Genomic DNA, 15,926 nt, shown 5'->3' on the forward strand with positions numbered 1-15,926 from the left:
TGGGCCATTTTTCTCTCTCCAGGGCTGACCTCTTTGGGCGTCCAGGACACACGCTTCTCCTACTCCACCTCTAGGGTGAACTCCAAAGAGCAAAGCAAAGCTCCTTGCCTTTCTCTCCCCTGCCTCCCGCCCCCATCCTGGCCTGCCAGATTACAGCGGTGCCCAGCCCCGCTCAGGTCACCAACATCCTGTCCCTTAGTCCAGCTTCACTGAAGCCAGCCCAACGGATGGTTCCTGCAGCATCTCCCCTGGCCAAGGGCCTAGGGAATTCCACCAGGCAATGCCCACAGGAGCTGGGGGAGGGGCAGCCCCAGGGAGCAAATTGGGGCCCTTCTGTCTGCACTGACACCCTCTTCTCTAGAAGAGGGGTTGGCCTGCCTCAGGGGAGGATATTCTGAACACAGTCCTTTGTGTGTGTGTGTGTGTGTGTGTGTGTGTGTGTGTGTGTGTGTGTGTTGGCGGGGGGGTGGTCCCTGCTGGTCCTGCTGCCTCAGAGCCCATCTCTGTTGGCAGTTTGGAGGCTCCTGGAATGATCTCTAGGCTCAGGATCCCAGCTTTAAGAGTTTCAGTCTTACTAAACCTCATCCTCTGGCCTTACCTCTGGCCAGGGTGGGTGAGGAAAGGTGAGATGGAATTAGGTGGGAAGGATGGGACTGGGAATGGTGGATGGGGGCGGGGGGGGGTGTTAGTGGGATGGGATTTGTGTAAAAGGGTTACAGAGGGGTGGATTGAGGTGGGTGACTGGTGCAGACTGGTGACCAGACCCTGGCCCTGTTTCTGAGTATGAAAACCCCTTCTGTTACATCTTGACTGATGTAGGGGGAAAGAGGGGAAATCCCCCAAATGCCTTCAGTGTGGAGGTGTCTGAGGCAACCAACCGTCGTCTCTCTCTTACGGATGGGGGGGTGGGAGGAGGTAGGTAATCATCCACCTCTGAAGGCAAATCGCAGAGTCCAGTTTCTGAGTTGGGGGGCCCAGGGAGGTCTGTATCGCGTTTGAGGGTGACATGCAGAATCTCTGGAGAGGGATATCCTTCTCTTAGGGAGGGGCTTATTTCCCCTCCTGGAGGAAACACACCGTTATCTATGAGCTGAGAAGGCTGGGTGGGGAGAAGAATCCAAACTTAGTTTTTTAGGGAAGGGGAAGGGGCATGGGTCTCCAAAGAGATCAAGGGGCCCTAGATACCTGGGGAGGCTGGAACCCACTTTGAGGGGGCACGTTCCATTCCAAGGGGTAAAGTAGGAAGAGGAATCCTATCTCTAGAGCCGGGGGCCAGGAAGGAAAGGCCCATTTCTGAAGGGAAAAGGAAACTATTTTGCTCTCTGGGAGGTGAGAGACCCTCTCTTTTCGGTGGGGGGGGGGCGCGGGGGACCCGCGTCTCGGGAAGATGAGGGCTCCGTCTCTGTGAGAAGATGCCCCGTTTTTGCTCCCTGGGGCAGGGCCGAAGGATTCCGTCTCAGCTCCCGTGGAAGGGCTCGTCTCACGCGACCCGGCGCCAGGTCCTTACCTCCAGGCCCCTGCTTCAACGTTCGGACTCCGACCTGCCAGGCACCGACTTGAGGGATCCGCGCCCTGAGCTCCGGTTCCTCCCGGTCTCTGCCCAGCTTCCCCCAGCGACTCGCCGGGCTCCGTGGCTCCGCCGAGAGGCTCTGGCCAATCAGCGCTGCCGGTTCCGGCCCTCGCTCGCACCGCCGCCAATCAGCGCGTCCGCCACGGGCCACCGCCCCCGGGAGGGAGGGGGAAGGAGGGACGGGGGCACAGTCCGGCCTCCGGGGGCGGAAGAACTGGGGGCCTGGAGGAGGGACTGCGAGGGCCGGGAGCGAGGGTCCGGGCTGTGGCGGCTGCCGCGAGGAGCCCCCACCAAGCCTATCTGATGGGGGGGGGAGCCCGTCTCTAAAAGCGGGGTGGCTCTATAGTTTGATTTCACCTAGACTTTAATTACCCCCTGACCATTTTCTGGACCCTCGCGGCTGCGGGCTAGTGTAGCTGCCCCATCTGCACCCTGCGGCCCGGATTCCGGGCTCTGGAAACCTAGATTCAGAGTCAGACAAGGTTCCGTATGAAAGGGAGGGGAAAGAGCATCGGGCCCTCCCCCGCCTACACGTACCCCCCTACCCCACCCCGCCTCGCCTCATGTGCTCCCCCCTACCCTTGCAGGTGCTCAGGGCCCTCTCATTCTCTGCACTAAGAGCTGCCATTCACTTAACACCTCCTAGCCCATCAACTCCGGAAGACGAATAGCTAGTGCATCCTGGGGTCAATGCAAAGATCACTGGACTAGGAGTCCATGGTTCATTCTGCACGATCTAGGGCAGGTCACTCCGCCTCCCTGATACTCAATTTCCTCAATAGTAAGTGGAGACAGCTGTGATAGTACCTCCTTCATGGGCATAAGAGAGGTGGTAGATGTGATAAAGGTGCTTTTATAAAAATTAAAATGCTGTATGAAAACTAGTTAATACTAAAGTGTGAATGACTGATAGCCCGGTAGCTTTCTAAAGGTATTTAGAAAGAGGATGCGTTCATTCAATGGTAAAATCAAAACACAAGAAACTACCCATCAGAACAACATGAGATGACCAAGTGCTCATAATGAATGGATGAATGGGGATTCCAGAACTTAAAAGGCCACGGAAGAATACAGCTTGGGTTTTCCCACTCAGCATGATCAGGTAACTATTTCCTTAGTCTGCTGGAATCTTGCAAAACCCTGAGGTCCTTCCTTCCTGCCTTCCATGAATCCAGGCTGCCCTATCTCTGATTAGGTGAGCAGGACTATAGTCCTAGGAATTAAGATAAATATAAAGCAAACAAATACATTTCAAAACCGCCAAACAGGGACTTCCCTGGTGGTGCAGTGGATAAGACTCCACGCTCCTAATGCGAGGGGCCTGGGTTCGATACCTAGTCAGGGAACTAGATCCCACATGCATACTTCAACTAAGGAGCCCACCTGCCACAACTAAGACCTCATGCAACCAAATAAATAAATATTAAAAAAAAACCCAACTCAAACAAATCACCTGCCCCCTAGTGTGGTCTGTGACTGTAGGGACCCAAAGAAATAATAAGAGTAATACGAAGGAATAGACAAAGTATAATTGATCTACAGTTCTACTAAAACTGAGCTTTGCCAGTCTCTTTGGTATGTTAATCCTGTCACCTTGCAGAACTTTATGAGGCCTGGGGTATAATCGAGCAATTTTTCCTTAAAACCTAAGCCACACAGGTAATCCCTTTTATTGCCCAAGACACACTCAAAGAAATAAAATGATCAGTAAATATGGGAGGAAATAAAGTTTGTCAGAGAAAGGCAAATTAAAGAGACGGAAAATTTCATCTACAAAAATGGCCTCGTTTTTATTATAATTACCATTATTTGTGGAGGTTTCAAGGTAGTGGACAATTTCATAAATTGCTGTTGGGAGTATCAATGTTCAAAGCCTTTCTGGAAAGAAACTGAGTACTCCTATTTAAAAAAATCTTAAAAATGAGCTTACCCTTTGAACTAGCAGTTAAACCTCTATGAATTTATCCTAAAACAATGAATGATGCATAAGTTTAGTGATAAAGTGATTTACTGTCACTTTGTTTCTTGTAGCAAAAAACTGGAAACAACTTAAATGTACAACAGGGACTCGGAAGGGACATCTGTTACATGATACTGAATGCCTCCAATAAAGCATAGGTGTTGAATATTGAATGGTATGGAGTTGAATAAAACATAGTATTGGATGTTGAATGGTTGACTCAAAATATTAAGTGAGTAAAAGATATTCACCTAAAAAGTTTATTTGATGTTGTTCTATTTTTGGTAAATTTATATAAATAGATACAGATAAATCAGTGCTATCCAATAGAACTTTCTGTGATGGTGGAAATGTTCTTATCTGTGCTGTTCAACATGGTAGCCACCAGCCATAGGTAGGTATGGAACAGTTGACATGTCACTAGTCGAATGAGAAACTGAATTTTAAAATATTATCTAATTTTATTATTTATTAATTTAGGCTGTGCCGCACGACTTGTGGGATCTTAGTTTCCCCAACCAGGGATCAAACCTGGGCCCTCGGCAGTGAAAGCATGCATCCTAACCACTGGACTGCCCGGGAATTCCCTAATTTTAGTTTTAAGTTAAATAGTCACACATGGCTAGTGGCTATCACACTGGACAGCACCAATATAGATGATAGATGATAGATAGATAGGCTGAAAAAATAAATGCCCAGAAGTAGTTCCCTCTTTATGTTGAAATTGTGAATGATTATAATTTTACTTTATCTGCATGTCACTAATTTCTAATTATTCTATAATGAATATATATTGCTTCTGTGCTAAGAAAAAAATATTTAAAATGAAAAACAAAAGGCAAAAGTCTAAGTCAAATGCAACCCACCATCTGTTTATATGACCTGCAAGCTAGGATATAAAATCGGTTTTACATTTTTAATAGTAGAAAAAAGTCAAAAGAAGAAGACTATTTTGTATCTCAAGAAAATTGTGTAAAATTCAAATTTCGTTGTGCCTGAAGTTTTACTGGAACACAGCCATTCCCACCCACTTCTGCACGTCTGTGGCTGTCTGTGCTACCACAGCAGAGCTGAGGACTACTGGCGACAGAGACCACACAGCCTGCGAAGCCAAACATATTCACCATCTGGCGTTTTTAGGAAAGTTTGCCAGGCCCTGGTCTAAGGCAGTCAGGGGAGACAAAGTGTGTGGAGTCATCTTCATCTGTTCATTCATTCATGCGTCTGTGTACGGAGCATCCGCTGTGGGTTAGGCCCTGGTGCTGGGCATCCAAGGAGGTGCTGCGTTGTTTCTGGTTCAGGGAGGGTGTGAGAGGGATAGTTAGAGTGAGGGGCTTTGCAAGCTGGTTCTCAAATAGCTTCATTGTAACACTTATGAAGGAAACTGTCAGCAGGTAGAGAAAGCCCTGCTCACATTAGCATTTTTTTTTGCCTGCATTTTCCTCAGCTCTGAGGCTTTCCTGTGGGGCTGCAGGTGTCTTCCAGGGGATGCTGAGAATGTCTTCCAGAGGCTGGCTGAGGCCCAGGATGGGAACTCCTGCCAGAAAAGCAGCTCTGCCTGTGAGGGTTCCCACTGCACCTCCTGAGAGGAGAAATGAGGACAATGGAGCCTGAGGCTCTTGGGGCTCTGAGCAGGAAAGACCCTCAGCAATCAGCAACTCACTGTACAGAAAACGAAACTGAGGCTCAGAGATGAGGATGAACTTGCCCAGAGACAGGTTAAAATGTGTGCCTTATTTCTGAGGTCTGTGCTTTCCATACTCCCTGCTCACAAACTAATAAAGGGGTGTCATAGAGGGCATTTGGGTATAAGGGAAAGGGACCAGTTTGGGACTTGATATTGATTTCCAGTTTCACCTTCCAGTGGCCATGTGACACTGGACAAGTCATTTACCCCTCCTCAGCCTCTGTGTTTTCATCTGTAAACTGGGTAATTAAAGTATCTACCACAAGATCCACATGTAAAAGAATGAAGTTGGACCTTTACTTCACACCATATAAAAAATTAACTCATAATGGATCAAAGACCTAAATATGTCTTAAAACTATAAAACTCTTAGAAGCAAACACAGGATGATGTTCCCAGGGTGGGAGCAGGTACGTCAGCCATGATGGCCAGAGGTCACCTGGAAGGCTGGGACATAAGTGGACGCCTGAATGCAAACCTGGATGGGATTTCCTTGCACTGATTCCCATACATTTTGTTCCTTGTGCTGGGCTCCTGGAAGATCCAGGGCTGCCTGCAACTTTCCTTACCTGAAGGACAGGTAAAACGGGGACAGCGTTTGATCCCTGGTCCAGGAAGATCCTGCCTCTGACAGTTAAGAGGGGTATGACTTTACATAGACAACTTAAGTTCTCCCAGCCTCAGTTCCACATCTGTGAAATGGGGATGATGATGATGATGCCTGCATGACTGGGGTCCCCTGAGTGTCCAGTGGGAGAAATGTCTGCAGAGCACATAGTGGAATGGTTGGCACACAGTAAGCACGCCACGATATTAGCCATTATTATGAACATCATCAAATCATCACAGTCAGTGTGGGTTCCTCCTGGAACCAGGATTTGATAGCTTTATCTGGGAAGTGATCCCAGGAGACCCCAGTACAGGGTGGGGTGGTGAGATAGAGAAGGAAAGGTGGATGATAAAAAGGTTTCTACGGGCGAGCAGAGCGGCATTCCCCTGGGGAACGCAGGAGCCGGCCTGGCTTACTGAGCACAGAGCAGGGCTCAGTATGTGTCTAATTGAACTGAAACAAAGTAGAGGAAACGGTATCATTTTTACTTTTTATTCTTCCTGAATTGAACATGGCCATAAAGATCCAGGCTTCCCTGGTGGCACAGTGGTTAAGAGTCTGCATGCCAATGCAGGCGACGCAGGTTTGATCCCTGGTCCAGGAAGATCCCACATGCCATGTAGCAACGAAGCCCGTTCACCACAACTACTGAGCCTGCGCTCTAGAGCCCGTTCACCACAACTACTGAGCCTGCATGCCACAACTACGGAAGGCTGCACACCTAGAGCCCGTGCTCCACAACAAGAGAAGCCACCGCAATGAGAAGCCCGTGCGCCGCAACGAAGAGTAGCACCACCTGCCCCCGCACTGCTCACCGCAACTAGAGAAAGCCCGCGTGCAGCAACGCAGCCAAAAATAAGTAAATTAAAAAAAAAAAAAAATCCAGGGTTTGTGGGAAGCGGACATTTGGTTGACTGATGTTTCAAATACATTTCCCACAGAAAAGGTCTTCATGAAAACGAATCTTGGGGGTCCCTGGGAGTTTGCAGACATGAAGTACACGCAAGTACTCATTCTCCTGCTGAATTCACAGGCAGTGGAGGGAGGAGCCTTGCCTGGAAGGTACCAGATGACATGCCAGCTCCCGGGCCTCTCCTTACCTGCATTCACCAGGGTTCCAGTCCCAGACCGGTTGTTACTTCCCAGCTGTGTGACCTTGAGCTTGTCACTGGCTCTCTCTGAGCCTCAGCTTTCTAAGTGGGGATGATGATTTCTCCTCGCTGGGTGTTGAGAGGATTAAATGCGGTAGCTTGTGCATACAGCTTGGGAAATCAGTGCTCGCATCACGTGAGGTCCCACCCCCTTTATGAGGACCACCGAACCAAAGCTACTTTCACTGAAATATCCTCCACTCTCTTCTGTAACCGCAGGCAGGTGACAGCCCTCCCCCCATGCCACGGTCCTATGTGTGACCGAGGGCCTGACGTCTGCCACGCTGGGTCCTGAGTGGGGTGCCCGTGAGTCTAGGCTGCTTCAGTCCGTCCTCAAGTCTGTGATACAGCACAGCAAGCTGAGCTGGGCGAGCCTATTGAACAGATGTGACCTTTGGGATCTGGAGTCCTTAGAGTCTACAGTGGAAACCACTCACCCAGCACTGCCGCTCACAGGCCCCGGGATCCTTGGGGGCTCCCCCCCCCTCTCTGACCCTCCTTTCCCTGCCCATAAAAAGGGGTGGTACTGCAAGATGTGTCTGCTCGGCGGCGAGGAGGTTAGATGGTTGAGTTTCACCCTGATTTCCCAGGTCCCTCCCCTAGTTTGGCCACTGGGCTCACACCCTGGGTCCCAGGATCCCAGGATCCTCGCCATTAAGGACCTCAGAGTTACATGATTACATGTGATCCCATGAGACAGGTCCTGTGAAAGAGCATTATACATGTAGAGCGCCCTACAAGTGTAAGGAATGACTATTAACCTAGCCTGGGGGTGACCAGCTGGGACACCTGGCCATGGTCTGGAGCCGGTTTGGGTTGTCATGACCAGGGGAGGAGGGAGGTGCTGGCATCAATTGAGTGGAAGCCAGAGATGCTGCTAAACATCTAATAGTGCACAGGCCAGGCCCCAACGAAGAGTTATCTGGCCCAAAAAGTCAACAGTGCCGCGGCTGAGAAACCCTGCTCTAGTGTAACTCCTCTAGTTTGACAAGACCGACCTTGGGCAAGTTTTAACCTCTCTGAGTCGAAGTTTCTTCATCTGTAAAATGGGGGTAAGTATAATAGTACTTAGCCCCATAGGATTGTGGTGAGGTTTAAATGAGAGAACCTATGTAAAGAGTCCTACTGTACAAACACAGCCAGAAAAATAGGACTGGGGGGACGCCCCCTCCCCATCTCTCGAGTTTAGTTCTCACTCTTCCCCACATGGCTGCCGTCTCCCTGGAACATCCAGGTGTGGGTTGTCATGGAAACCTTTCAGGGATGGTGCATTCAAGAGCTCCTATGATGTATTTTTCTCCCCAAAATAACCCATCCTGTCAGTCAAGTAACACTTAGGGGAAGTGGTTAGGCAAGTGAGATTGTTTTAGCATCGTTAACTGTTGAGCAAGGCGGCTGCTTGGGGAGTTTCCATCCCCCACTGAGACAGGCAGTTAATAGAAATGCAACAGTGAACAATTAATAATAGTGATGGCGATGATGCTGATGGCGGTGGTGATGCAAGTGATGATGATGATGACCACCAGCTCTTGCATCTCTCCTGAACCAGGTTATGTGCCGCGTGTTTTATATGCATTATCAAGTACAGCCTTTTACAGACACAAATGCCGAGGCTTGGAGAAGTGAGTTTGAGGGCTGGCTTGAGCCCAGTTCAGACACCTGGTGCCATGCTCTAACCATCAGGCTTTATTGCCTTTCAGGAGCCTTCAGTGGAAGAGGGTGTATGGGGAAAGCTCAGTTCCTTTTGTCCCTGGCCCCAGCATCCAAACCATTAGCTCCAGGCTCTCTTCTTGGTAAGCTGGAGGCTGGAAACTCCACAATTGTCCATGCAACCCATTTGTGAGCTTAACTCCTTGATCCAGACGTTGCTGCCCCCAAAGAAACGGTCCTGTATGGCTCCAATGTGCACTGCTTCCTAAAGCCTAAGGCAGGTGTCTCAGTCCTCGCGTATCAAACCCTTGGATCTATCCCAGCAAAATAGCATAGCAAACTCTCTGATCCACAGGGCTCCTGCTTGCCTCCAGACAAACAGTCCCCACCCTGGGCAAGGGGTAATTGTAAGAATGCTGACTACAGAGCCAAGCAGACCCGGGCTTAGATCCCACCCTTGTTACTTCCGAGTCCTGGGACCTCGGACAGCCTACGTGTGCTCTTTGAGCCTCAGCTTACCCACCTCTAAAATGGGTTCAGTGTTGATGTACTGATAAAGGAGAGCAGTAGTAAGTGCTTAATAAACGTGGGTTTGATCTGAATTAGGGTGTGGGGCTAACTAGGCCCTGGCGGCTCTCAGAACTAATGTGCCATCGGATAATGTAGCGCAGGTTGGGTAGAGAGTCCCTCGTGACTCCCAGGGTCCACTTGGGAGCGGCTGCCAGTGGCCAAGGGGACAGATGACTATGCCCTAGATTCCTCGCTGCAGTTCCCGCTGTCGATTCATGAGGCTGGGGCGCCACCTCGCGGCGAGAGTCCTCCGGGGAGCCAGCCTGGAGGTGAGGAGGGAGGAGAAAAGGACCTGCAGGCTCTAAGAAGTAGTTCCAGCCCCCGTCTTCACCTCCGGTTGGGGCAGAGCAAGGAGGACGAAGAGCTCTGGTTCCCTTGAGGTTCATTCATTCATTCATTCCTCCGTTCCTTTCTCTGCACTGCCGGCTCCTCTGTCTTCAGGACCCGCCCCATCACCTCCCCCATCGTTAACGCTCTACTAGATGGCTTTACTTTTCTTCGTAGCGCTTATCAACCCCGTGGACGTTATAATTCTCAAAGCATTAAAAGGTAATTCTCTTCAAATTGATAGCGAGCACGCTGCAGAACCTTGTTTAATTCACTAAAGAGGAACTAAGCAGGATGAGCTGGTTCAAAAGAGGATACGAAAACCAGAGATTTTCAGAGTAAGTTGGGAAAATGGTGAGATGAAGTTGCCATTTTAGACATAAATTTGGTTAATGTCCTATAGAGCAAAGACACTGAACCCCTTGTGAGAGAGCCTGGGACAGAGGCACCCAGTTAAGCCAAACCCAGATTCCTGACCATAGAAACTGTAGGAGGATAAATGTTTGTGTTTTAAGCCTCTAAGTTTTGGGGGTATTTTGTTATGCAGTGAATAGATAACTAATGCCACCTCTGTGCTCTCTGCAGAGGGCCTCGCTTATATTAGAGTTCTCCAGCCACTGGGCAGAGGCTCAGAGGTCTGAGTCACTTCCCCTGTGGTGGCTGGATTTACGCCCACCTTCGGTTTGCTGCCATGTCCGTGAGGGCTCTCCTTGAAAAAGTAATGGGCTAGAAATGTGGATAAAATCTATGGCGCGACTCCAGCCTTTAGTGCAGACGGCGGCCATGCTCTCCTGGGCTTGGATATGCCAAGTTCCCAAACAGGAAAACCGGACAACGTGGAGCTTTATTAAATGGCCCCGAGTCCTCTCCTTCTGTGTCACTGTCATCTGGGTCTCAGCTGGAGGAGGACGGAGCACAGGGACTTGCAGCCCCAGAGCCACCTGAGGCATGATTTGGCCTCCACACGGGTAACTGTTTCTCTAAGTCTTTCTAGAGCCTTTGGGTCAAAATTGATTTTATTTTCTGAGATTGGCTACTGAGCCACATTCCAAAAGCATGGTTTGACCCATTTGCATTCAAATGTGTCTCTTGGTGGAGGTAGCATTTGCGGGTGTGTGTGTGTGTGTGTGTGTGTGTGTGTGTGTGTGTGCGCACGCACGCGTGGGTGCACGTGTGTGAGTTTATATCTTTATTTGCAGTAAAAAAGAAAAACACAAAAATACCCCACGCTGGTTGTAAAAACAAAGTACAGTTGACCCTTGAACAATGTGGGAATTAATCCAAGTATAATTAATTTCTAGTCGGCACTCGGTATCCGCGGTCCTGCCGCATCCACGGATTCAACCAACCATGGACTGTAGGTTCTGTAGTATTTACTGTAGAAAAATATCCGAGAATAAGTGGACCCAGGCAGTTCATACCTGTGCTGTTCAAAGGTCAGGTGTAGGTGTGCACAGTACAAAAGGCAAAGTCTCTTATCAACTCCAATCCCACGCCCCAGGATTAACCCAAGCCCGTGGTGCAGCGTGTAACTTTCCACGCAGAAACACATACCTTAGAGTTGCCATTTATAAGCAGTGCCGTGGTGGGCAGATTGCTTGGAGGGGTGGATGGCCTGTGGGTGTGTTCAGACTCTAGGTCCAGACTGCCTGGGTTCAATTTCTGACTCCATCGCTTACCACCTATGTGACCTTGGGAGGGTTACCTGGCCTGCCCCCATGCCTTAGTTTACCCAGCCATAAAGTGGGGTTGATACTACCTGCCTCATGTGCATGCCGGGGGATTTACTGAGCTAACACCTCCAAAGTGTTCAGAACAGTTGGCTTTTACTACCTTGATACTCCAGGGCTCCCACAGCAGCATCGTACTCAGGCCTGATTTTGAAGCAAGGCTTTCTCCTCCCGAGGTCATCATCTTTCTAGGTGGTTCCTCACTGCCCAGGTGCTTAGGGGAGGGTGTTGATGTGCTGTGACCCTTCTTCAAGTTCCCTCCTATGCTTAACTCTCCCAGTGGCTTGAGCCTTGGAAGTGATGGGGAAGCAGGTTTAATGAATTGAGTTCTAGTTAATTAAGGTTTTACTACATACGGCAGCTTAAGAATAAAGTTAGATTTTAATCATTACAACTCTGCTGCTTAAAATCACCTAGTGTTTCCCATGGGAAACCAATTCAAGACCCATTTTGACCAGGCATCTATCAATCAATAGAGATTGGTGTTTCTACTCATTTATTTGTCCACTGCACTGCCTTTAGCTTTATTTCCCACGGGTTTAATCACCAATGGTGGTACTGTTTCTTCCTCTGATTCTTATGCTCTTTCCAATCATCCCATCGATTTTTTTCCTATCAGCACAGAACTCACATTCACTGGATGCCAGATTGTTCTGACGAGAAGAGTGTCCATGTGGGGACAGAGGTCAGGGCTGCCCCCAAGCGTCCAGGGCATCTTCCATCACCCAAGCCCACAGGTTTTTTTTTTGGTCTGCGGGGCTGACCCTGCCCCTTTGTGGTTTTATTTTTATTTATTTTTTAAATATTTATTTATTTATTTATTTATTTTGGCTGCGCTGGGTCTTAAGTTGCAGCATGAGGGATCTTTTAGTTGCGGCATGCGTGCGGGATCTAGTTCCCTGACCAGGGATTGAACTTGGGCCTCTGCATTGAAAGCGTGGAGTCTTACCCACTGGACCGCCAGGGAATTCCCTGTGGTTTTAACAGAAGGTTAAAATGCACAAAACCATCAGGTTGATTTCTCAGTCTGTTGGTAGAGAGACTGTAACATCACTGAATAGTTCATGGATTTCAGAACCACCAGCTAGCTGCCCCAGTGTTGTGGAGAAAAACCACTCAGCAGTGTTGGGTCACCAAGTCCTGGCTGACACCTGCTTTGGGGCACGGGGCTGCCACGCCGGGTGGGGAACGGCACAGTCTGGGAGGTGTCCTGGGTTCTAGCTGGGACCAGGGGTGAACCCCTGCCTTCTTCCACTGTCTGCAGTGTGACCACCTGCTCAGCACCTCAGCCCGTGCGCTGGCCGAGGTGGGTTCGACCTTGCAGTCACATTCCCGAGATCTAATACCACACTTGAGTAGCTTTCTAGAAGACCGCAGGGCAGGGAACATAGCATGTCGTCATAGCATGATGACAGTGTCGTCATCCCATCGGGAGGACCAGCGCCCAGGTACCCAGTACGGCTGCTGCAGCCCAGAGCCCAGAGGCCTACGGGTCACCTTGATGCAGAGACACAGCAAGCTGGGGCTCCTGCCAGGATGCTTTACACCAGAGTCACGGAGGGCCAGGATCTGCCTGCCGACTTAGGGTCAGCCCCATGCCCTAGTTTTCACCTCGGATGGGGCAGACACGACATCCCACTTCCAGCTCCACCCTGTATGAGATACCTGGACCCTGAGATCGCTTCCCCAGGCAGTGGTCTCCCCCACCAGTGGTGTTGAGGGTGACTTGCCTATTCCTCTGAGGGCCACTCAGGTCCTCCAAAGTGACCTTTGTGTGTAACACGGAGCCTGGAATTGAAGGCAGGCCTGTTCAGTATGACTTTTCAAATTTGCTCTCTGCCCAGCTATTGTGGCAGGATAGGTAACACACAGGATCTGTTTTGTTTTGTTTCTTTTTTTCTTTTCCGGCTGCACACTGTGGCTTGTGAGATCTTAGTTCCCCGACCAGCGATTGAACCCGGGCCACAGCAGTGAAAGCACCGAGTCTTAACCACTGGACTGCCTGGGAATTCCCAGGATCCGTTTTATGTACACAGAGAGGTAGAGATGGCTCTCAGTGACTCCTCTAGCAGGTGACGATGACAGACAACCAGACCTTATAAATCACCCAGGCCACGGTGTACAAACTGAAGATGCTCCCAAACCAAACAACTCTACATTAGGACAATACCTGCAATCTACTGAAAATTTCCCCAGTGCATCTTACTCAGATTATCTAATATCATCTTCACAGTAACTCCATGAAGAGGGGGAGACTTACCATTTTACAGATGCGGAAGCTGAGGCTCAGAGAGACTAGGTCGTTTGTCCAAGGTCATCTGGCTGGTCTGTGGCAGAGCCAGGATTGAACCCAGGTCTGCCCAACCCCAAAGTTTGTGCCCTTAACCAGGGATGACACATTACAGTCTTGCTCTTCACAATGTGGTCCCTGCACCAGCATCATCTGGGAGCCTGGTAAATTGCAGCATCGAGCCCCATCCAGGACTGAGTCAGCATCTGCGTCTGTCAAAACCCTGGGTAAGGGGCTTCCCTGGTGGCGCAGTGGTTAAGAATCTGCCTGCCAATGCAGGGGACACGGGTTCGAGCCCTGGTCCGGGAAGATCCCACACGCCGCGGAACAACTAAGCCCGTGCGCCACAACTGCTGAGCCTGCGCTCTAGAGCCTGTGAGCCACAGCTACTGAAGCCTGCACGCCTAGAGTCCATGCTCTGCGACAACAGAAGCCACCATGATGAGAAGCCCGTGCACCTCAACGAAGAGTAGCCCCCCGCTCGCCGCAACTAGAGAAAGCCCGCACGCAGCAACGAAGACCCAATGCGGCCAAAAATAAATAAATTAATTTTAAAAAAAAAACAAACCCCTGGGTGATTCACGTGCATAGAATCTGAGAAGTGCTGGGCCCACAGCGTTACTATTTGTTGGTTTTACCAAATCTTTCCCGTGTAGGCTTGAACCACCAAGTCAAGTCCCCTCCCTGGGCCATATATCCTCTGAAAATGTTAGAATATGTAAAAAAAAAAATTTGAGTCCAATGGCCTGGGTTAATTCTCTAGCAGAACACCTTGATGGTTTGATGATTCTGAAATAGCACTGCCAAACAAGCGCTTACAGAAGCTCGAGCAAAGCCTTAAAACACGGCGATAAGGGTGCATTTCCACTCTGAGAAGTGAAAATCTGATGTTGCCTTGAATTATAGTGAATCAAGATTAATTCCAGGCTCCACTTAGAGGAAGCTTTCAGGCCAAGTGGTTTGGACATTAAAGCACTTGCCCTAACGCACCAGGTGAAAGGCGTGACAAACTCTATTGCTTGGTGTCAATTACATTTATAGGCCTGTCCCCAGGAGCACGAGGAAAATGTCACCGGTAATGCTGATACATCACCAGCTGGGGCTCTGTCTGGGGGGGGGGTTTCTATTTCGAAGACTTGTTATTAATAAATCCCATCGTGATCTGCACGATTATGGCGAGTCTATCAGGGATTATGCCTGATTATGGCGAGTCTATCAGGGATTTTTTTTTGTGTGTAGGAACCTTGGAAAGTGGGAGTAGCTCAAATGCTATGCCTCTCAAACCACTGTGTTCACAAATCACCCGGCGTCTTGTCAGAATGCAGATCTGTCTCCGGTCTGGGCTCGTGTTGCTGCTACATGTTTAACAAGCTCCCAGGTGATGCCACTGGCGCCGGTGCTGCCGGTCCAGGCACCGCACTGTGGGGATGTGGGAAGAGCACAGGCCCGGGCTGGGAGCCCGACTCTGCCACTTGGCAGCTGTGTGATGGTGCGCAAATTGCTTAACCTCTCTGAACTTCAGATTTCTCACATTTATTTATTTATCTATCTATTTTGGCCACACCACGTGGCATGCAGGATATTAGTTCCCTGATCAGGGATCGAACCCATGCCCCCTGCAATGGAAGCATGGAGTCTTAACCGTTGCACCACTAGGGAAGTCCCAGATTTCTCACATTTAAAATGGGGATACTTCCTCCTCTCGGGATCTTTGTAAGATTTAGAGATGATGTGTGTAGACTTCCTTCCACTCCCAGAGGGAAGGGCTGGGACTCATTCTCCTGCACTGCTTTCATGGCAGGTACGGCGGAGGCCCACTTTTCTTTCCTAAAGTAGCTAATTCTCTTCTTCCAGGTCACGGTTTCTCCACCTTGGCACCACTGACATTTTGGGTTGGAGCATTCTTTGTTGGGGGGGCTCCCGTGCAGGACAGGATGTTTAGCAGCTTCCTTGGCCAGTGGCGCCCATCTCCTCGAGTGGTCACCACCCAAAATGTTTCCAAACTTTGCCAAATGCCTCTGGAAGCAAAACTGCCCACAACTGAAAACCACCATCCTAAGCAGTAATTCCTACTAACGATTCATTCAACAATATGTGCCGAGGGCTCCCCTGGTGGCGCAGTGGATGAGAGTCCACCTGCTGATGCAGGGGACACGGGTTCGTGCCCCGGTCCGGGAAGATCCCACATGCCGTGGAGCGGCTGGGCCCGTGAGCCATGGCCGCTGAGCCTGTGTGTCCGGAGCCTGTGCTCTGCAACGGGAGAGGCCACAACGGTGAGAGGCCCGCCTACTGCAAAAAAAAAAAAAAAAAACCAACAACATGTGCCGAGTACCTACTTCGGGCCAGGACCATGTGCCGGGAATACACTGGTATATGAGACA

General features: G+C 49.9%; 1 protein-coding gene across 2 annotated transcripts in view; it reads right to left on the bottom strand.

Moving 5' to 3' along the window:
* The window catches only part of ABAT (4-aminobutyrate aminotransferase), an 88,706-nt gene extending 87,093 nt beyond the window's left edge, over nt 1-1,613 (bottom strand). For both annotated transcript variants that reach the window (XM_027117441.1, XM_027117439.1), the window contains exon 1: nt 1,508-1,613. The gene's annotated coding sequence lies outside the window, so the exon portion shown is untranslated. The remainder of the gene's footprint in view (nt 1-1,507) is intronic.
* Between the last annotated feature and the right edge of the window lie 14,313 nt (nt 1,614-15,926).

This window comes from Aethalodelphis obliquidens, unplaced genomic scaffold (genome assembly GCF_003676395.1).
Source record: "Aethalodelphis obliquidens isolate GAN/ISIS:26980383/991018 unplaced genomic scaffold, ASM367639v1 scaffold18, whole genome shotgun sequence".
Classification (NCBI taxonomy): domain Eukaryota; kingdom Metazoa; phylum Chordata; class Mammalia; order Artiodactyla; family Delphinidae; genus Aethalodelphis; species Aethalodelphis obliquidens.